This window comes from Protopterus annectens, chromosome 2.part1 (assembly GCF_019279795.1).
Source record: "Protopterus annectens isolate FY-2018-M chromosome 2.part1, PAN1.0, whole genome shotgun sequence".
In the NCBI taxonomy this organism is placed as follows: domain Eukaryota; kingdom Metazoa; phylum Chordata; order Ceratodontiformes; family Protopteridae; genus Protopterus; species Protopterus annectens.
In genome coordinates this window covers 964,225,495-964,249,858 of record NC_056729.1, presented here as the reverse complement: position 1 = coordinate 964,249,858, position 24,364 = coordinate 964,225,495, and positions in this window count along the sequence as shown.

Sequence of the window (24,364 nt, the reverse complement as noted above, 5' to 3'; positions counted from 1 at the left end):
CACTCACTCACTCGCTCGCTCACTCACGTGTGGGTTTCAGAAAATGCATGGTAACGCAAATCCTATTATTCAAGTAACTTTGTGATTTTACAACAGCAGTATTTGAAATCTGTTCCTATATGGAGCCTTTGCTCACCCTTTACTTTATGCTTTATCCAGATATTGTATACTAAGAGGTAGACAGGTATGCAAATCTGCTGCTGTTGCCATGGCTGAAACACTTTCACTCTTCACTCGCTCTCTCTCTCTTACACACTCTTCCATTTTCAGGCACGCAAACATGCATCCACTCATGCACACAGACAGAAACACACACACACACACACACACACACACACACACACACACACACACACACACACACTTTTTTCTGTTTCATTTATTGTTTACATTCACTAAACAGCTAAAGTGCCACTTAGTGAGTGTAAAATAATAGCTTGATCTCTCTTTCTCACTCTCATATACGCATACAATCTCACACACAGACATAAACATGTACATACACACTTTATTTTAAATTTCTTTTTTTTTTATTTCACACTTACTAAACAGCAGAAGTGTTGCTTAGAAAGTATAAAATAATGACGGCCATTAGGTTATTTTCAGTCCAAGCTCCACGGCAGCTTGTTATGCTGCCATGAAGTGGTAGACTCATTTTTCCTGTAGATTAACACCCTGCTGGAGAATGTTCATTCTCCAATCAGTGTGCGAGCTACAGGTCAATATTTTCTAAATATAAATAAGGAACTGCACCACACTGCTATCCACCTTACACTAATATTGTCTTATGCATTTAGAACAGATAGCCATTACATTTTAAGTAAGTCATTTGACCTGTGTTCTGCAGTAGTTTAGGGTAATGAAGTATTATAATGCTATCTATTGCATGTGTAGAACACACACTCCTCAGAGTCACAAATGAAATACTCCAGTCCTCTAATTCTATGAGCACTCTTAGTGAATGGTAACAGTATCTATCACCCTCCTTTGGGGGCTGTGCACCTGAAGATTCAGCTCTCTCCTCGGTTTCTAGATATTACATTAGGAGTTATGCTGATGAGTGCTTTTTACTTGTGGTGAGTTATTTGACAGCATGCTTTGTTTCCAAGAGGCACATTTACTGAGTCTGGCTGTTACACTGCATTCAGACTACAGACATAATACATTTATACCATTTTTATGTTTGGAGGCCCAGCTCTGACATGAGAATCTGTACTTACATATAATGCATTTTATTCTGCTTCATTTTAATCTTGAATGGGAATGTGGAGTAGATGGTATGAAGAATTAAATGCAGTGGAATAGGTACAGAAGCAGTGGAAAGTACTATGTACTACCATGAGCAAGTATGTTAACAAGTAATGTACATAAAAAGGGTCTGCTGAAAGGTATCTATGGCTAGGCATCTTATGATACTTGTGATCACTTGCCTAGCACATTCCTATCTAATAAATTTCAGCAAAGCCATACAGCTGCAGTATAGTGAAAAGAATACTGATCTTACAGCAAGGGTGACCTACTATGCAACATGCACGCTAGACTGTCTCACTCTCTCTTACTGCATGTATCTCATTTGCCACATGTCCTGCTCAAGTCTTGCTGTTGTTCTTTGCAGTGCAGTCAAATTCATTAAAAGAGATGAAACACATTCAATTGTAGAACAACTGTGAACAGCAAATGAGAAGCAGACAGATAAATATATGCCAATATACTTCTGACGTTTCTGTGTATCAAGGCTTAACAGGATGCATACACTATTACTGGGTTAATGGGAATATGGTATTTTCCAGTACAATAATATATTCTGGAAGTTTCTTCCAGATTATAATAATTTCAGATTTGTTTCAGAGTTACCAACAAGTGAGTTATTTGCAGAAAATCAGTATGAGTTTTCATGAGATTCCTGTTCTTTAATTATATGACCTTCAACTTCGTGGCTGAAAATGGCACATCTTCTGCTTGATTCTTAATTGGTCTATATGGACACAATCCGTGGGTCTTTACTAACAATATATTCTAGCAATGCTCAACTTGTATGACTGGATTTGAAACACTGAGAAGTGACTCTTGTGGCTTTCTTCCCATTAGTACAGAACATGAACCCTGTATCGTTTACCTATAACAGACAGAATATTTGTGGCACAGTAGGGAAATTAGTTTCTTTTTTCTTATGTGACATTCACAATTAAAATACATCTGTTTATTAGTTGCTGCTGCTGTAATTAGTTAATTGAAAATATTACAACATGCAACAACACATTTTTGTATAATTTTGTTGTGGTCCCATCTAATTTTTATATTTTTCAGGTCAAATTTCTATAATAACAAAGGTGTGGTTTGTTTTCTGTATAATTATTTCTAGATAATAATTGTGGCAATTTTAGCAAAGAAAATCACTTTCTAATAAATTTTATATAAAATGATGAGAACAAGCAACCCACAAGGAAAAACCTTCAGCAGTTTTGTAAACTAGTACAATGTTTCTAACCATGAAGTTCTGATTTCTATAAATCTCTAGTGTGAGATTTTCATTGAATGTAAATTAAAAATCTTTAGTGTGAGATTTTAATCTGAATGTATACTATAATCTCTAATAACAGATCATCATCTGAATGTATACTATAAATCTCAAGTGTGAGATTTGAATCTGAATGCATACTACAAATCTCTAGTGTGAGTTTTTTGTCTGAATGTGTACTATTAATCTTCAGTGTGAGAAATTCATCTGAATGAATGCTATAAATCTCTAGTGTAAGATTTTAATCTGAATGGATACTACTAATCTCTAGTGTGAGAAATTCATCTGAATGTATACTATAAATCTCTAGTGTGAGATTTTAATCTGAATGCATACAACAAATCTCTAGTGTGAGATTTTTGGCTGAATGTATATTAATCTTTCCATTCCCTCTCATATGGGACAGAATCTTGCAGTTACATGTTTTATTTTTTATGACAGTGAAATTACTTGCAGTTATATTCTTTTAAACTTTACAATAAGCAAACATATTTCATATTATGGTGCTACAGGAGGAATGGGAGACGGCCCATATATAAAGACAGGCTGTTTTCCTAAAATAAGAATACTCAATATAGGGAAATGAACAACACCGTGAACTGACAGAAACATTAATATAATCATTTTATAACACAAATGAAGAAAATGAACAATCAATTAAAAAAAAACATGTTTTGCAGGGGTCTATGTTACATGGTCGACTTTTCAGAAAATCGACTTTCATATGGCCAAGACCATATGATCGACTTTCGAAAAGCTGACCATGTAAACACAGAAAACACAACAAACACTTATCTTAAACTGTTAGCAGGGTGGCTACGCCCTCCCTGCACCCCCCGTGGGGGACTCTGCACCCCACACCCCCCCGTAACTTAAATATACCAACTCCAAGATTGCACTACAATGCAGAAGAGGGACATTTTCCCATTCTGCACTGTACAGAGACAGCGGTTCCCCATGGTCGGTTTTTCGAAAGTCGATCATATGGTCACGTCCATATGAAAGTCGAATTTCTGAAAAGTCGACCATATAAAGTAGATCCATTTTGCAGAGGGTAATTCCCCCTTTAACCATAAGCATAAACATTCTCACACGAAGACTGCTGAAACTCAGAGAAGGAAAAGAAAAGAGAAAAAAAAAAACAAATATGTACATAAAATGCATTTTTCATTTTATCTGAAAACCTTATGTCTTGTAGTGAACATAATTCAGTCTATGAGGTGTGTGTGTGTGTGTGGGGGGGGGGGGGTTCCCCTGGGAAAAAAAACGTATAATTCATCAGGTTGGAGATAAATATTGCAATATCAAAGCTGCTGAATTAACTTGCATAAATACACATGCTCAGAACTTCAGAGAAATATGTTTCAGTACCTAATAATTGGGCAAAAATGCTAGCAAGCAATTTTGAAGGAGCAGATACATTTCAAAAGATTGTGATTCCTGAAAACATACAACAGCCAATGAATATAAACTAGTATTGAATCTGTAGTGTCCAAAAATGTATTAGTACAAGCAGTAGAAGTTACTTTGGCATCCTGTTTAAAGGTCCATTTGCCTTCTCCATTTTTTGTGTCCATGTATGTGTATGTGTGCATGTATGTGTGCGTGTGCGTGCATGTGTGTGTCACCATTGTTGCAGTGACATGTAATGATAGTTACCCGAATACATTTTATTTGTTCTTCTCACTAAGCATTCATTTTTTAATAACTTTACATTTAATCCAAATATTCTCACTTTAAAGTAATGCCTAGAGATAATCAGAATTCAGAACCCAGTTACAGAAAGTTTAGTCAGTTAACCATTCTGTCAAGTAGCTTACATATAAACCCCTTGCTGGCCAACTGGGTTCTGTTTGTGTCATTCATTTAAAGTAAGTCAGGTGATTTATTTATTTTATTTTATTTATTTATTTTACATTTGTTGACCGGGCTAGTCTAGCTGGATACATGTCCATTTTCAGTAGAGGCCTGGGGAGAAAAGCTCCATGTTCAGTACAACAAGCCATTAACGAATGATATACAAAATAACAACATACAATAAAAAACACCAGATTAAGTACAATCATAAAAAGTATACAGAAGAATACAGCAAAATTATTTATTTATTTATTTATTTATTTTAAGTATTAGGCATGGCCAGAGCAATAAGCATTAATGAGCTATCGGTATCTATGTGAATACTTCAGTCAAAAGTTACGTCCTGAGCAGAGTTAGAAGAGAAGGCTAGATAAAACAGGAGGTTGTAGGTGAGAGGAAGCAGCAGTTAGTCAGGGATAGAACAGGAACATAACCAGTGAGTCATGAGATGAAGCTTAAGCTTCTTTTTGAAAAGAGTATGAGAGCAGAGAGTTGTAAGTTCAGAGGGTAGAGCATTCCAAAGCTTACCAATGGAATTGCAGAAGAGGGAGTCTCCTGCCAAATTGTTGGATCTGCAGGTGTTAAGCTGAAGTTTAGTGAAGTCAGTGATGACCTGTTATTACCTGCTAAACTGCTTGCACTGTCATTTTCCTTTCGTTACACATTTCACTTCTAGCAATTAATGTTTCAGTGAATGTTTCCAGCATGTAGAGAGTTGGTAGTACTATCTAGTTATAATACGTACAAGTAGGACAGCTATCATGAAAAATTCCAAGTGGAGAAACATAAGTTATAATCAAGAAATACATAATTAGCAAGTAGTCAAAGAATACAAGATAGATGTGAGTGCATGAAAGCTAGTGTGAATGTAGTGTGAACAAACACACTGACATGTTCATAGGTTCATAGGTGTGTACTAGGCTAATGGCCCTGGGGCCTTTACAAGCCTAGCCCATAGACGTGCCCTGGCATTATGCCGCCCAATGTTAGTTCCCAGTGCCTCTATCATGTAGAGCCACTGGAGTGATCCCTGGGGTGAACTTTCTATTTATCATCCACTCATCAAGATTTCTCTTACTGCTGCTCATGGAGGAGGCTACCTGAGGACTAGTGGAAACAACTCAAAGGTTTCTTCTAACCAGAGAGAAATACCACAGAGAAATCAAAGAGTTAAAAAAACAGGTAGACAAAGCTTATATTACTATACTTGATACGTTGAGTAACATTTTAGCATTTTAGTTTTTATACTCACCTAGTTCAGAAAATTAACGCATACATTTATTTGTAAACTTTGTGCCAGAAATAGTCCTTTAAGCATTATTCCATGAACTTTTATTAAATCTATGAAAATGCATATACTTGTATTAAAAGTGATTCATGCTGTAATGTACTGCCTATGTCCCAGACCCTGGCTGTGTTTGAATAAGAAAGAATTCTGAACTAGTTCCCTTACCAGTATGAATTTTTGTTTCAGTCCGCACCTGCCATGGAAGTGAGAGGATTACTATTTCCATTAGAAAGATTCATAGGATCCTAGGCTAATGACCACTGGGGCCTGTAATTCTACTCATACTTATCATATATATACTGCAACCTTTTGAGCCTTAGAGGTTATTTTAAGGGCTATATGTAAGCCAGGGTATGAGTTATACTGCCTCTGTCCATTAGAGAAATAAGTGCTAGACCTGGGGTGAATTTCCAATTTCCCATCCACTGGTCCATGGTACACTTGAACAGGTTTAGGGAAGAACTCTGCCTCACAAACTAGAAGCCATAGTCAAGTCCCCAGATGATGTGGACATCCTACAGAAGGGCCTCACTGAGACAGATGCCTGGTGTCAGAGGCGTGGCCTCAAGCTCAGTGCCAAAAAGTGCATTCTCATCCCCTTTGGTAAAAACTCTGCACCCATGAACTACCACATAAACGGCAGTCTACTTAATGCCAAATGTGTGATAAGAGACCTTGGGACCTAGGTGGACAGTAGTCTCTCCTTTGATAATCACATAGCCACAGTAGTCAGGAAATCTTTCTATGTGGCACACCTCATCACAAAAGGGTTCTCATCCAGGAAAAAAAAGGTCATTGTTCCCCTCTAAACGGCACTCATTAGAACCATTATAGAGTACAACACCCCTTTTAGAATGTACCTCAAAAGACATCTGCAGCAGCTGGAAAGGCCGCAGAAGTACCTCACAAAGAGGATTACTGGCCTGAAACAGATGCCCTACACTGACCGTCTCAGAAAACTCCAGCTTTACCCTATAGCATATCGCCTACTCCGAGGAGATCTCTGCCTAACATATAAAGCTATGTTAACCCAGAGCTGTTGGACATGCTACACCTAAACAAATCCCAATCCCTCCGAGCTACACATTCTAGGGACCTAAAACTTGTCACCACAATAAACAGGACATGCTGGTGGGATAGATTCCTGTCCCAGAGACTTCCTATAGTCTTGAACAAGCTACTCATCTATGTCAAGCAAAGTTCCTCATTAGCACTCGTCAAGAAAAATCTGGATGAGTGGATGGGAAATAGGAAATAAACCCCGGGGATCACTTCTGTGGCTCTGCTTGACAGGGGCACAGGAAATTAACTTTCTTAGGTGGCATAAGCCAGGTAACCTTGTTGGCTAGGCTTACTTAGGCCCTTGGGCCAATAGCCTAGTACCTACCTATGAACCTGTGAACCTATAGATGGGAAGCCTATTCCAGAGGAGGGGAATTGTTTGAGACACTTACATATCCTTCCAGCATGTCCTCTTTATGGCACAAGCAAAGTTCAAGTCCCTAGAGTGAGTAGTTCTGATGCTATTGCCTCTCAAAAGTTTGTAGGAAACTGAGTATAGAGCTAGGGATTTGAGGTGATCTGTATATGATATGTTGTTTGCACCCTGTATTCTTTCTGGGAGTAACCTCTGTGGAAATTTCAGTTGAGTATGTGGCTGGTCAGGTACATACTGAAGGGGGTATAGTTCTCAGTGATGGGTCTGATGAGGGCCAAATACAGAGGAACAATGATTCCTGAATATACATGCCATTTCCTTGCTTATAAGTCAAGCAACATAGAATGATTTCCTTATTACCTTACACATACATCGGTCAAAAGCTAGGTTACTATTACCATACATCCCCAAATCCCTGACTTCTGCACCCACACTAAGGAATGTGTTATCAATGAGGTAGTTTCTTGGGGTGATTGACTTCCCATGGGGTATTATTATACATCTCTTGGCACTGGGTTTTAAGCTGCGGCTTTGGCACCAGTCATTTGTGTGAGTCCTTCCTTTAGGACTTTAGTGTCTCGGGGGACTTCTTTTACTGCTCCTTGTTTGCAAACTGGTTGGCTAGAGACCTTTGACATTGGCTTTGACTTATGTGAAGTAAATAGCAAACAGGAGCAGCACAGAGCCCTGAGGGACTACACTAGTGACTGGCCTCTTTGTGGAGGTGGTTTTCCCTGTGATAACTTCCTGGGTCCTATCTAAGAGCCAATTGGCTAGCCAGTGTGTAACTTAGAGGTTAATGCCTAATTACATCAGCTTGCTTACAATTATTCTATCAAATGCATTATCCAGGTCAAGGTAGGCAGTGTTTCACCCTCTGGTTTCTACTGCAGCACTCATGGGAAAATATTGCAGAATCTGCACCCTCACAATTGATTACTGTTTAATCAGCTCAATGTCTGCCATAGAATGTATTAAGTACAGGTAAAAAATAAGGTGATTGCTACTTTGTAATGACACTGTCAGACAGCTGTCTTTAGCAAATGATAGCAAGAAAAATTATTGTTAGTGGATTGTCATTTCCAGGACTTTTACTCCAGGTTCATCCTCATTGTTATCACTCATCTAACAAACAGTAATAGTGGCAGAGGTGCAAACCAAGCCATGAGTCAGGCATACGTGATAAAACCAAAGAAGTCAAGATTTTTTACTACATGAAAAGAAAAAAAAAGACAAGAGGGTCTGACTGTGAGGCTCTGATTGTCATACATGACAGTATATGGAATAGTGTCAGAAAATAGCTGCATGCCATACAAATATGCTTCCTCTATTACTAATGGAGGGCCTCTGACCCATCAGAAGCCTCTTAGTGGAGGGAAGTAGTAACATCAGTTATTAAACAGAAGAATAACTGCTTAAAAAACAAATCAAAAGATGTTGCTAGAATGTTATAATCCTCTAGAAAGCTACAGTTTGGACAAACTATTCCAAATACATGCAGTTCATTGAGATCTTAGGTGACAAGGTGCCTGTAGAATATTAAATCATTGTTGCTTTTCATGAACCTGGAAGTTGAGACTAGCTTGATAAATGAGAATCAGTCCACATTACTTAAATGGCATAAAGATTATGAATGTAATGTTTAAGAAGGGGACATCATTTTGGCTACACATCACAGTTTATAGATACTAGTCCAGATGATTTAATGCCAAAAAATCATGCTGAACAGATTGCAAAGGTCCACAGCATGTCTATGGTGCTTTCCATGAATTCAGCAAAGTCATTGCATAGAATAAAATGTATTTAAAAACTTTGTAAGTAAGTTGCTTTTTTTCATAGGGGTAAAAGTTATTTTCATCATCAGTACTGTCGGTGAATAATTGTTGCCCTTGTGTTTTTGGACTGATAAATTTGACCAGTTTCTCATAAATAGTTTCATTATGAATTTTATTATGTCATTGTTTTCATTTTGTTTACATTTTTGTTACCTACATTTTTAATAGTACACTTTCAGGACATATTAAAATTAAGTGGAAAGCCACAATGACAGTCTTCTTTTTCTTTTGGCTGTTCCGATTAGGGGTCACCACAGCGGCCATCAGTTTCCATTTCTTCCTGTCCTCTGCATCTTGCTCTGTCACACCAACCACCTGCATGTCCTCTCTCACCACATCCATAAACCTTATCTTAGGCCTTCCTCTTTTCCTGTTACCTGGCAGCTTCATCCTTAGCATCCTTTTCCCAATATACCCAGCATCTCTCCTCAGCACATGTCCAAACCAACGCAATCTCACCTCTCTGGCTTTGTTTCCAAACCGTCCAACCTGGGCAGACCCTCTAATATGCTTATTCCTAATCCTGTCTACCTTTGTCACACCTAGTGCAAATCTTAACATCTTTAACTCTGCCACATCCACCTCTGACTCCTGCCTTTTTGTCAGTGCCACTGTTGACAACCCATATAACATAGCTGGTCTCACTATCCTCTTGTAGACCTTCCCTTTCAATCTTACTGGTACTCGTCTATCACAAATCAGTCCTTACACTCTTCTCCACCCACTTCACCCTGCCTGCACTCACTTCTTCACCTCTCTTCCACACTTGCCATTACTCTGAACTGTTGATCCCAAGTATTTAAACTCATCCACCTTCACCAACTCTACTCCCTGCATCCTCACCATTCCTCTATCCTATCTCTCATTCAAACACATATATTCTGTCTTAGTCCTGCTGACCCTCATTCCTCTCCTCTCTAGAGCATATCTCCACCTCTCCAGGGTCTCCTCAACCTGTTCCCTACTCTCACTACAGATCACAATGTCATCAGCAAACATCATACTCCTGTCTAATCTCGTCTGTCAACCTGTCCATCACCACTGCAAATAAGAAAGGGCTAAGAGCTGATCCCTGATGTAATCCCACCTCCACCTTAAATGCATCTGTCACTCCCACTGCAGATCTCACCACTGTCACACTACCCTTGTACATATCCTGTACCACTCTTACATACTTCTCTGCCACTTCTCACTTCCTCATACATTACCACAACTCCTCTCTAGGCACCCTGTCATATGCTTTCTCTAAGTCCACAAAGACAAAATGCAACTCCTTCTGACCTTCTCTGTACTTCTCCATCAACACTCTCAGAGCAAACATCGCATCTGTAGTGCTCTTTCCTGGCATGAAACCATACTGCTGATCACTAATCATCACCTCCCTTCTTAACCTAGCTTCCACTACTCTTTCCTATAATTTCATGCTGTGACTGATCAGTTTTATCCCTCTGTAGTTACTACAGCTCTGCACATCACCCTTATTCTTAAAACTCGGTACCAAAACACTTTTTTTTCCACTCCTCAGGCATCCTCTCATTTTCCAAGATTTCATTAAACAATCTGGTTAAAAAAATTCCACTGCCATTTCTCCTAAACACCTCCAAGCTTCCACAGGTATGTCATCTGGACCAACAGCCTTTCCATTCTTCATCCTCTTCATAGCTGTCCTTACTTCCTCCTTGCTAATCCGTTGCACTTCCTGATTCACTATCCCCACATCATCCAACCTTCTCTCTGTCTCTTATTCTCTTCATTCATCAGCCCCTCAAAGTACTCTTTCTATCTGTATGACAGTCTTCTTCTTTAAAAAAGTAAACCCTGGCTAATTCCAACTATACCTAGATTACAAAACTATGCTCTTCTAGCTTTCACAGCTTTACACATCAAAACATACATTATACTTGCAACGTAATGTTCCAATGTGTGTATAAGCCAACATTCTCACTTACAAATGATTAGTTTTATTTCACTTTTACACCGTGTGTGTGTGTGTGTGTGTGTGTGTGTGTGTGTGTATGTCTGTCTGCCTGTCTTTCTATGTTTCTCTGTCTCTCTATTGTCTTTGTTTGATATCCATCCAAATTGTTAAAACATTTGTATCAAAATGTTTTGAATTTTTGTTATTTAGAGTAATAAAACCATTTACCCATTTGTGAATGCCTCTTTGAGGATGAAACATAGTATATTGCATGTCACTGCTGTAGTTATTAAGCAAAACAAGTAAAACTAACTTTTAACTACAACACCATACCTTACTCTATGTTGCATGCAGCGTTAATGTTTAATTACAGCTGTGATTTCCAAGGCTTACATTCAAATTATTGGCAGAATTGTTCATTTTTCTTAGCTTAAACAGAAGTTGTCTAAGAGATACTTTCTTCTCAACCATTTATGTCCAGTTTGTTATATCACTAGGCTTGCTCCCTTACTCCTGCCATACAGAACATGTTGTCAATCTTGTATGGAGCTATTTTTCCCCAAGTCAACCCTGTAAAAGAGTTATTAAGGCCAGTAAGCTTTATATGGTTAACAATTAAATTGCTTCTTCAGTTAGCTGACTAGTTAATTAACTGATTACTTTTCCTTCTCTTGCCAGATATATGTTTCTGTGGCAGAGCAATATAGGTTACAAGCTAACTTAAATGTTTATTATATTTACATTTTGGTTACCAGGCAGATTACTGACTACAGCGTAACTAATTGCAGGCTTAGCCCAGGTTGAAACAAAAATTGTAACAACTACAGCCAAGAAACCAAGTTAATAGAAACTTGTCACAAAAAGGAGGATACTATATACAAACTTTACGCTAAGATGGGGTGAAATTTTAAGTAGAAGGGTGGAATCAGAGGAGTAGCAAGAAAAGTGTCAGAAGCAGGATTAGAGTTAGAAAGTGTAGCGGTCTTTTCAGGCTTGTTGGCTGTTGGTGAAGCACCCACCAAGAGGAGAAAACACTGAGAGAAGAAAGGAGCCACTTTTGAGACTTTAAGTATTTTTCCTCTGTTTATTTGCTAAGTTTTTCTGCATAGCCGCCTATTTTGAACATTTTCTGGCTTGTTAAATTTGATTTCTGCATTAGTAACTGTATTTAGAGCACAACCTAGAGCTGTTTACTGAATTTCCTGTTTGCACTTATTTTTAAAATCGTTTTTTTCTCAAAACTTGCATTTTATCTGTCTTTGGCCTAGCACTCTTGTGTGGGGTCATTTACTGCACTGTTATAACTTGCTGATACTTGTTAACCTCTGCTATCTCTGAAAAAACAAAAAAACAAAAACAAATCTTGCTTTTTTCCCACTTTTCTGAGATTTAAAAAAGTTCATTTACAGGCTTGCTGTTCTTGAACTGTTTGTAAGTTTCTGTGAGGCCATTTTTTGCTTGGGATAAAGGAAAGTCTCTCTGTTGATCAGTGGCAGTAAAAAACATTGAGCAGCCTGTCTGCCCCTGTGGGAGTGGTTACTGACTTGAAACTGTAGTTTTATTGGCCATTCTGGGTCAATTCCAAAACTCCTTCATCTTCCTCTCTTAAAACCTGGTTGCCTCGTGGTTTGGGTGTCTTTTCAGGCTTGTTGGCTGTTGGTGAAGCACCCACCAAGAGGAGAAAACACTGAGAGAAGAAAGGAGCCACTTTTGAGACTTTAAGTATTTTTCCTCTGTTTATTTGCTAAGTTTTTCTGCATAGCCGCCTATTTTGAACATTTTCTGGCTTGTTAAATTTGATTTCTGCATTAGTAACTGTATTTAGAGCACAACCTAGAGCTGTTTACTGAATTTCCTGTTTGCACTTATTTTTAAAATCGTTTTTTTCTCAAAACTTGCATTTTATCTGTCTTTGGCCTAGCACTCTTGTGTGGGGTCATTTACTGCACTGTTATAACTTGCTGATACTTGTTAACCTCTGCTATCTCTGAAAAACAAAAACAAAAAAATCTTGCTTTTTCTCACTTTTCTGAGATTTAAAAAGTTCATTTACAGGCTTGCTGTTCTTGAACTGTTTGTAAGTTTCTGTGAGGCCATTTTTGCTTGGGCTAAAGGAAAGTCTCTCTGTTGATCAGTGGCAGTGAAAAACATTGAGCAGCCTGTCTGCCCCTGTGGGAGTGGTTACTGACTTGAAACTGTAGTTTTATTGGCCATTCTGGGTCAATTCCAAAACTCCTTCATCTTCCTCTCTTAAAACCTGGTTGCCTCGTGGTTTTGGCATCTTTTCAGGCTTGTTGGCTGTTGGTGAAGCACCCACCAAGAGGAGAAAACGCTGAGAGAAGAAAGGAGCCACTTTTGAGACTAAGTATTTTTCCTCTGTTTATTTGCTAAGTTTTTCTGCATAGCCGCCTATTTTGAGCATTTTCTGGCTTGTTAAATTTGATTTCTGCATTAGTAACTGTATTTAGAGCACAACCTAGAGCTGTTTACTGAATTTCCTGTTTGCACTTATTTTTAAAATCGTTTTTTCTCAAAACTTGCATTTTATCTGTCTTTGGCCTAGCACTCTTTTGTGGGGTCATTTACTGCACTGTTATAACTTGCTGATACTTGTTAACCTCTGCTATCTCTGAAAAAACAAAAAATCAAAAAAAATCTTGCTTTTTTCCCACTTTTCTGAGATTTAAAAAAGTTCATTTACAGGCTTGCTGTTCTTGAACTGTTTGTAAGTTTCTGTGAGGCCATTTTTTGCTTGGGCTAAAGGAAAGTCTCTCTGTTGATCAGTGGCAGTGAAAAACATTGAGCAGCCTGTCTGCCCCTGTGGGAGTGGTTACTGACTTGAAACTGTAGTTTTATTGGCCATTCTGGGTCAATTCCAAAACTCCTTCATCTTCCTCTCTTAAAACCCACTTTTGTGCGGTTTTGCGTGTTTTTGTGCATAGCACAACAGCGGGCAGTGCCGCCTAATTGGGTTTAAACTATTCCTGGCTCCACAAAGTCTGCTCTTTACTTTTTCCCTTAGAACTGCTCTATCTCTCAATTTAAACACCATAGTCTCATTCTAAGGCCCTTCACTGGTCCAATTAAGTAATCCTACAAGTTAGCACTATTACACCATAAGCACTACTTACTCTTATACTCTCTACGATTACCCTGTCCTCTATTGGTCCGTCTTAAATTCAGTTTCCCTATTACTCTAGCATGTCCAAAGGTCAGTCAATGGTTTCCTCTCCAGTCTAGCTGGTGAATCTGGGAATTTTGAGGCAATGTTACAACTGTCTCATGTACACGAACAACCCTCTCCTCCTCCAAACAGGTTCAAATATATGTGAGAGATGCAACTATTTAGCCAAACTGGAGGCTGAGCTCTCTCATCTCAAAACTGGTGTAACCAGTCAGGAGGAGAAGGTAACCTCACACAACACAATTCCAGTATCACATAGTCCCACCACATCAGCGAACCAAACACATAAATACACAAAAACATACTCGGAGGCTCTAAATAAAAATCTACCTAAGCAACAGAGACCTCCAAAGCAGACATCCAAGCAAACGCTACCTCAAAACAAAACACACACAACACATAACCCACAAAGTCAGTGTGCCAAGCAGTCACAGCCCTTAAGGCTGAATAACACACCTGATACTCTTGTTATAGGTGACTCTATTGTCAGACACACTGACGTCCCGCTCACCAGGCTGAATAAAGAGAAGGTCACAGTGAGCTGCCTGTCGGGTGCTAGGATCCGCCACATAACGCAATCACTCAGGTCACTCCAAAGCAAATACAAATATGACTCAGTCATTGTACATGCTGGTGTGAATGACCTGAGACGTACCTCCCTGGACTACATGAAAAGAGACATAGAGGAGCTCTCTGATCATGTACCCCAGGCTGGTATGACCCTGACCTTGAGCAGCATCTTACCCTCACCTAGAATGATGCCACAGTACAAAGACAAAATGATCGATTTTAACAATTGGCTAAAATTTTGGTGTCATTCAAAGGGGATCCAGTGTCTGTCAGCCTGGGATGACATGCTCGACAAGTCACTTTGCTTTGCTAGGGACGGCTTGCACCTGTCACCACTGGGCTTTCGGATATTGGCAAAGGCTCTTGCCACCCCCATAGTGCCTTTTTTAGGCAAGGCTCAAAAGTCAAACCCACCCCCATAGACAGCACAAGGAACAAGAAACTAAGGGTAATGCTGCTAAACGCCAGAAGTCTTAACCTCAAGATGCACGCACTCGAAGCTCTCCTCAGTATGGAGAACATCGATATCTGTGCAGTGACAGAAACCTGGTTCAAGGCTCCAGAGAGCACCCCAGCACTACCAGGCTATACCTCATATCATGCTTTTCGGCCCCAAAACCCGGACCGAACCACAAAAGGAGGGGGAGTTTCCATATTTATCAAGGATATCCACACCTCCAGGTTAGTGGCATTGCACGAAGTATCGGAGACCATCCATGTGCAACTAACAGTGGGCAAGACTGCTTTTCAGTTTATAGCATCCTACAGACCACCCTCTCAAAGTCAGGAATCCCATTCGGCTTTCCTGAAAACATTGGAAAACATGAAGATCTCTCTGAACACCATTATACTGGGTGACTTCAACTACCCAAACATTGACTGGAAGCACTACTCAAGCCCCAGCACCTTAGCCCAAAGATTCCTGGAAATTATAAACTCAAATGCTATGGAACAACTAGTCACCACTCCCACAAGAGGGGACAACATACTAGACCTGATCATTACCAACATGGGGACTCTATGCTCCACACCAGAAGTATATCCCTCATTGGTAAGATCAGACCATAAATTAATTTCACTGGATGTCCACATCCCGACCCCACCCCCAGCCCAGAAAACCACAGTGAAAAACTTCTCAAAAGCGAACTTCTCACTTCTCAAAACCAAAGTGGAATCCTTCAAGGCCCTAGGGCCAGTGGAAACTACAGCTCAAACTGCAGAATCCTATATAAATGCATTCTATGGACATCTCCAGGAATGCATGGATCATGCTATCCCAAACAAAACCAAGACCCAATCATCCAAAGGCAGGCGTCCAGTCTGGTGGACCCCTGCCATAAATAAACGGTACAACAGAAGGAGGAAGCTACTACATGATAGAGCAAAATCCCTAATAGGGAAGGCATCTCTGATCAGTACTAGCAAAAAATTACAATCCCTCATAAAATCCTCCAAGGCCAGCTTCGAGAGAAAATTGCACAGGACACCAAAGACAATCATAAGGCTTTTTTCAGTTATGTTAGAAACCTGGGATGCAACTCCCAGACTTGTTCTGAGTTGATTCTAAACGACAAAAAATACACTGAACCCACAGACATCGCCAATATCCTGGCAGACAGGTTCAGTGCAAACTTCTCCACCCCCTCCCCCCCAAAAGAGCAAATATCTATCCCGGCAGAGGGCTGCCTCCCAAACATCTCAGATGCTCAGGTGAAGGCTGCCCTCTCCAAAGCAAAAAACACTGCTTCCATGGGAAGAGATGGCGTCCCAGGTTGCGTCCTACATGAACTACAAGAGGAACTAATCCCTCAAATAAAACAGCTATACAATCTCAGCCTCACTACAGGATATGTGCCCACAGAATGGTGTACAGCAACAGTGGTCCCACTCCACAAAGGTGGAGCATCTACGGACCCTGGAAACTATCGCCCCATAAGCCTGACTAGCTTAGTCTGCAAGGCTATGGAGAGGATCATCATGGAGCTCATAAACAAAGACATTGGGGACCTACAGACACTAGATCCTACCCAGTTCGGCTTTGTCAAGGGCAGATCCTGCCTTTTGAACCTGGTTGACTTCTTTGAAACGGTCACCAAAGCCATAGATGAAGGGAAGGTAGTCCACACAGCCTATCTGGACCTTGCAAAGGCATTTGACACAATACCCCACTCAGGCATCATAGATAAGCTATCCAGCTTAAATATAAACCCCTATGTCACAAGATGGGTCGTAAACTGGCTCAAAGACAGAACCCACAGAGTGAGAGTTGCTGGAGCCATGTCAGACTCAAAACCGGTCACAAGTGGCATCCCACAGGGTTCTGTCCTGGGACCACTCTTGTTCGGTATATACTTTTCCGAGGTACAGGCAAACGTGGGAGGTCTATGGCTCACCAAGTTCGCAGACGACTGCAAACTGGGTGCCATAATCAACTCTCCAGCTGACACAAACATCCTTCAAAAAGGTCTCACAGAGACAGATAACTGGTGCCAGTGCCATGGTTTAAAGCTAAATGCCAAAAAATGTATAGTCATACCCTTTGGCAAAAACAATGTGCCCACAAATTACCACATAGGCGGAAACCCATTAAGTACAGAGAAAGTTATTAGGAACCTGGGGACCCAAGTTGATAGCAATCTCTCCTTTGAAAACCACATTGCCAAAGTGGTTAGAAAGACCTTCTACATAGCCCACCTCATCACGAAGGGTTTCACATCTAGATCAAGAGAGGTAATCGTGCCCTTTATTCATCCCTCATCAGGCCCATCATAGAATACAATGCCCCTTTTGGGATGTACCTTACCCGACAGCTGCAGCAATTAGAAAGACCCCAAAAGTATCTCACCAAGAGGATCAAGGGTCTCAAACAGATGCCATATACTGCTCGGTTAAAAAAACTCCAGCTCTACTCAGTTGCATACCGCCTACTTGAGGCGATCTATGCCTGACATACAAAGCTATGTCAAATCCAGAATTAATGGACATGCTCCACCTCAGTAAATCTAAATCCCTTAAAGCCACACGCACGAGGGACTTGAACCTCAGCACAGAAATAAATAGAACTTGCTGGAGGGACAGGTTCATAACCCAGAGGCTCCCTTCACTCTGGAATAGAATTCCAGTTCATGTGAGGCAGAGCACCTCACTGAATCTCTTCAAGAAGAATCTCGATAAGTGGATGGGGGATCGTAGGTTTGTCCCAGGGATTACTCCCGTGTCACTATTAGACAGAGGCACAGTAAACTAAACCTTAAAAAAGGGCACAGTATACTCAAATCAAGGGGTGGCGTAAGCCATACAGAATCGGGCTAGGCTTATAATTGCCCCAGGGCAGATAGCCTAGTATGAACCTATGAACCTATGAACCTAACACGGGTGTTTATAAGACAAAGCAAGAAATAAGTAATGGTAAAGACACAGGAGACAGGGAAGCATGTTCACATATTCAGGAAGCAGAAACATAGTGATAACCAATAGAACAGTTGTGTAAATGGAGGGATGTGAGAGGAAATTAAGTGGGGTGTTTAAGAGAAAATTAGAGTAATGTAGATTAAGTGATATAGTGTGCATTCTGACATTTGCATTTGTATTGCTCAAACAGTAACGAGTCGGGGCCTGAGATTAGTATGCTTGATGAGATAGTGAGGAAGGCATTGCCACAGTTTTGTAGCAAGTGCACAGAATTTTATTTTTATTTATTTTATTTTACATTAGTTAACCGGGATGGTCCGACTGGACACAGGTCCATTGACAGTGGAGGCCTGGGGAGAATAGCCCCACAGTAAGATTACAATCAAACAAGATAGTGCAAAGCACATATATCAATGATCAGTGAAGTAAAGTACAGAGATAAGAAGTCACATACAATCCTACCAAACAACAAATATTTTTAGAAACAAGTGAGATAAAATACAGGAATAAAAGTCACATACAATCACACTTATGATAGCAATGTATAAGATGGGATACAAAAAATAAATTCACATGGTAAAAACATTCATATTAGTCGACAGTATGATACTTAACCATAAAATGTTTATGGTAGATATCGTGGGAAGGACTGCCTATAGTATACTGAGGCTGTGAATTTTATGTAATGAATGGACATAGCCATTTATTCATAAGATGTGATTTGAGTGGATTTCTGAAATGCATGCTAGTGGTGGCAGAAGTAAAGGTGGGGGGGTTGTTCCAGGATCGAGCTATGGTATGGGAAAATAGAGCTTTCCCTACATTGTTATTGGCCTTAGAGATGCAGAGGAGTGATTTATTACTAGAGCAGAGAGGATGATTTGTTCTGTAGGGGGAGAGTAACCTGTTTAGTGCTGGGGTTTTCTCGGGATATCTGACTATATTATAGGCAATGACTAACTGATAGAAATTGAGTAGATGGGGAATTTTAAGCATTTTAGCCCCCTTAGAGATTCACAGTGATGGGTTCGGAAAGTGGAGTTATAAGCAAACCTGGCAATTTTATTATACCATGATTCCAGCCTGGCAAGATCATGTTTTCTGACTTGGGTGAGAACCGGTGCGGTATACATTAAGGTGGACAATAGATGAGTTTGGGCTAGGGTGAGTCGTGCCTGATGTGAGAGGAATTGTTTATGCCTGTACAGGGTTCCCACTTTTTTATGGACCTTTTTTTACAGTTTATGAGATATGGATGTCAAAGAGGAGGTTATTGTCGATTTCGACACCAAGGAGTTTGGTCTGTTTGGAGGGAGATATGATGGTGCCATTTTTGGATGAGATTTTACTAGATAGAGGGGTAGCTATAGATTTGTTGGGAGTAAAAAAGTAGCAATTTGGTCTTGTTAGGGTTTAAGATTAGTTGAATATCAGTTATCCAACTTTCCACAGAACTGAAAGATTCTTGAGTGAGTTGTTGAAGAGTGGAAAGGGATGGAGCAGAACAGATAAGAGCCAACTCATCAGCATACTGTATAAATGAAGCATGCTGGGTGGAGGTGTGTAGATTGTTTGTAAATATGGAGAAAAGAAGTGGGCCTAATATCGAGCCTTGTGGTATGCCTATTGTAGTTGGGAGTAAAGGAGATTGTGTGCCTTGCCATTGGACTGATTGCTGCCTGTGTGGCAGATAGCTGTTAAACCAGTCAATAGTAAAAGGGGCAAAAGATAAAGAGGCTAGGGAGTCTAGTAGTTTGGAATGTGAGACCATGTCAAATGCTTTGGAGAGATCTAAAAATATTGTGGATACACAATTATTGTTATTTCTATGTAGGTTGACTAAGTTGGTGAAAGAGAGAAGGGCAGTTGTTGTACTACAGTTTTGCCGGAAGCCATGTTCTGTAGAGGAGAGAAGATGTGTAAATTTAGAAATTTCATAACTTGAAAGTGAATACATTTTTCAGACAGTTTAGATAAGTGGGTAGAATGGCAATAGGATGGTAATTTGAGAAGTTGAAAGAAATGCCACCTTTATGAAGAGGAATAATATAAGAAACTTTCCAGAGTTGGGGGATGTATGCTTCCTCTATGGAGTGTTTGATGAGGATAGAGACTGGGTAAGATAGGGATTCGGCAGCAATTTTTAGGAAGTTTGCAGGTAGACTGTCTGCTGCAGGGGTGGTTGGTTTCAGTTTTAGGAGGAGTTTTTTTAATTGTGGAAGTGGGAACGGGTGAAAGAATGAAGGAGGGGATGTTATCTGAGCATTTGGTAGCCATATGTGTATGGTTGTTGTTGGATAGTTGGGAGGATAGAGTTAGGATAGATTCTGTGAAATAGTGATTGAATTGGGATGCTATGTCTTTGGTATTGTTATCAGAAGAGAGAGCTGGAGTGGTAGTTTTCCCTGGTTTCAGAAGGGAGTTGCTAGCATGCCAAAACTTTTGGGGGTCTTTTGAGTGTTTGTTTTGGGCCCTAATGAAGTAGTTCTTTTTATCCAAATTGGTTTGATTTTGGCCTGATTTCTTAGTTGTTGGAAGTTTTGTTTGGCTAGGCTAGTGTTATCCCTCTTCTATATTTTCCAAGCTTTGTCTCTAGACTTTTAGTAGGGCTCTAGTGTCCCTACTTAGCTATAGAAACTAGAGTTAGAACTCTGTAGTTTAGTGGCTTGGATTTAGAGAGTAGAGTCTACTGTACTCTGACTTCTGAAGTTGCATGTTGGAGGTTAGTGATAACTTTCATTGCGAGTAAAAAAGGGGCATTTTGCTGGAATGATTTGAATAGTTGGAGAGGTGAGTGTTCTGAATAGTTAGAAGTTACGATACCTGATTAGCAGCTATACTTGCATCAATCAGACAAAGAATGGGTCATCAGTCCATGGAAAAGAACCGGGATTGTATTCTCAAAAGTTTGCGGTTAGATTTGAGTCTGAAGGAGACTTTCTGTGGGGGATTGTTTGATTTTCAAATTTTGTATGTGGAGTGTTATAGGGTGGTGGTCACTGAAGGTTAGTGGGTGGTGGAGGTATTGGAGATTTTAGAAGGATTGGAGGTTATAATGAAGTCTAGGAGTAAGTGGTGACATTAAGTAAGACAATTTAAATATTTTAAGAGCATGCATAAATTTATTTTTTTTAGCTTTCTAAGTAAATAATGCTTATTCTATATACCATGGTAGCCATATGCTACTGTTTTACTGGCAATAGTAAGGAACATCTGTGATAGACTTACTGTTAGGCAGCATTTAGTCAATGCTAATTTTGCAACTCTTGATTCGCTATTCATACAATAATCTACAGATGTGTCATGCAAGATTTATCTGACTACACATACAGTTTTGTGGCTGACAAGAGAAAACTCAAAATACAAATGTCTTATATTTATAGAGGGTAGGGTAGTACTAAGGAATGTAATATTCCTCTCTCACTGTTGTTACAGCTTTAGGCTTGAAAGAAAATACAACATATATAGTTTATCTCCACTGTCCACACTTTCATTGTAACCATGTAGTGGCAAATACACGGTAGCTGTTTTTTGAAGTAACCGTTCTAGTGACAGTCAGACTGATGCTGTTGATTTCTGAATTTTTTTTAAGTTTTATACGTATAGATTTATTTTGTACTACAACTACCAGAAACATATAATCTCTCACATCCCTTTATGGTCTGAATGGACAGAAATGACATCACTGTTGTCTACTTCAGTAAGTGAGAGGTTCCAATCCAGGATTCACATAAGTACAGCACGAATAATGGTTAACTTCACTGTTGGGTAATCTGGCACAGAACAATGCTGTCATTAATGGTAATTAAAATGTATGTGGGCACTTAGCCAACTCCGCCAACTCGCTGTTTTATAAATGGGGGCATCCAAATGTGGAGATGATGAGGATTTGTTTATTTATTATTTAATGTTTGTCTAAAATAGAAAGTCAATAAGCAAGGAGAAGAGTGACACTCCTGTTTTTTTAACCTAGTTATTAACTGGTTTCATCTCATAGTATATAATATTTCATCAGAACACAAAAAATATAACAACTGCCTTAAATATCAAACCTATATGATGTAAGAAGTATTGTGCCATGGGGAGAAAGTCATTACTGGCCACCAGATGATGATCTGTGGTTGGTGTTGGAGGGGGAGAAAAGCTACAGGTGACCAATGGCAAATGGTCTATCCTAGAGGGAGGGAGACAGCCTAGGCTCACTGCAATAAGCTGCATTAAGAGCCAGGTGATCTTCAGGCTGCATAAGCACTTAGCTTAGTCAGGAGATTATGCATGAGTGGAGGTGCTCATACACCTCTCAAAGGCAGCAATTGTGGAGCTTGCAAGCCTGTGGGGAGTTGGGGGTGGCTGGAGTTATTACACACTCTCCTGGAGCAGTATGATTCTGCACCAGTGTCCCCAGTTTCTTCATTGGCCTTGAACATGGGTCAGGTTAAGCCCATGATAGGATAATGTGGGTCTCATAGACACAGCAAATGAAGAGAGGAGCTAGGGGCAAATGTTAGCTGCAGGGAGGAAGGAGGAATGGTATGATGTTATCTCCACATGGACCAATCACAAAAGGATTTTGGGACAAGTTAAAATAATTTTAACATTTAGTACTTAAGATGACTGTTAAACCATAAAAAAAACTTTATTAACATCAGTCTTGAGTTAGCACTTCATGTGAAATATTTATCTCCTATTTCAGAGTACTTTTCAAGCAAATATTATCATTTAAGCTTGGGGGGTGACTGTTATGGGATTTAATCTCCAACATAACTTTTTATTCTCTAAAACACTATCAATGTCACCACCCTGGTACTCCATTTTGCTATATCTCTAACAAAGACTAATTTGTAACATATTTTTATATCTTTAAATAGGGCATTATTCAGATTATTGATTTAATGGCATAGACGTGTCGATAGATATCCTGTGGTACCTTACGCATGGCCTTACCCATATGTAGACATTGTCACATCTGTCATATCTTCCCACATACACTACACCCTGTGTGTTGCAGGTGAAATGGCCTCTCAGTCCTTTGAAGAGGTCTTTAACTAAGAAAAGGACCCACATTAAAATGAACTGCATCTACAACATGCACAGCTATAGAGGCTAAAATGTTTCTTGCTGCTACCTCTTAACAATTCTGAATCACTTTGTTCTAAAATACTTTTCATATCGGATGATCATTGATTTACAAATCTAGGCATTGTGCCCAGAATATCAACTGATTCTTTATTTCCTTGAAAAATATATCAATTATTCCTCACCACATCCTTTATGGAACTTAACATCTAGACTAAATGAAATCTTCTTTACTGCAAACAGCCCTTTTCTGAGTCATTTCATCAGTACCCAAAACTGGAACTTATGTTCCTATATGTAATTGCATCTTGAGAAATTTTTTCCACAAATTATTTGTCATAACACCTATTAAACATATGCATTACACCATGGATATCATTTGCAAAGATACTGGCATCAGTAGTTAGACAAGCAAATCTTATAAACTGCCCTTTCAATTGAACCACTACTAAATATCGAACACTCACTCTACCAATGCCCAAAATCCCAAGACCAAACACCCGAAACACTACAATATCGAAAAACCAAAACCGCGAAATTCAAACTACCGAAAACTACACACAACATACACCACACACAGACACATACACATACACACACCTTCCCCAAAACACAAACACACAAACCTAACCTACAGACAATCAGGGGGGCAAGCCACCCTGCAACCCCCATGTGGGGGGCTGCGCCTCCCATACCCCCCTACTTAAATATTCTAACTCCAAGGTCACACTACACTGACAAACACACGAATACACCACCACATGCCTACATCCCCCTTGCACACAAACATCACACTCACAACACACACTTACACACTAAACCTCTAACCAACACAGTTAAACAGAAATACTTACCTGCCCTTCCACCATACCGCAACACCTGAAGTGCGAATTTCAAACTCCCGATAGTCGGGATTTTGAAATTCTAGCTTCTGGTCTTTCAGTAGTTTGGTGTTTCAGCTATATGGTCTCGAAAGTTTGAAATTCTGTATTTCAAACTTTCGAAATTATGTTTTGTTCCCCTTTCAACATATTATAATTAGCATATCTTAGGTGTCAATTTCTGGATGAAAAATAAGAATATATCTGGATGGGTTTGTGATGCAGCTTAGTATCACAAAACATCAAACAACTGGAAATTTCATAAAGGTACTTAATCAAAAAGATAATACGCCAAAAGTCCCCAAGCTACCTTGAGAGAGAAAGAAAGAGAGAGAGAGTTTAGAGAGAGAGAGAGAGTCAGAGAGAGAGTTTGGAAACTCTCTCTCTC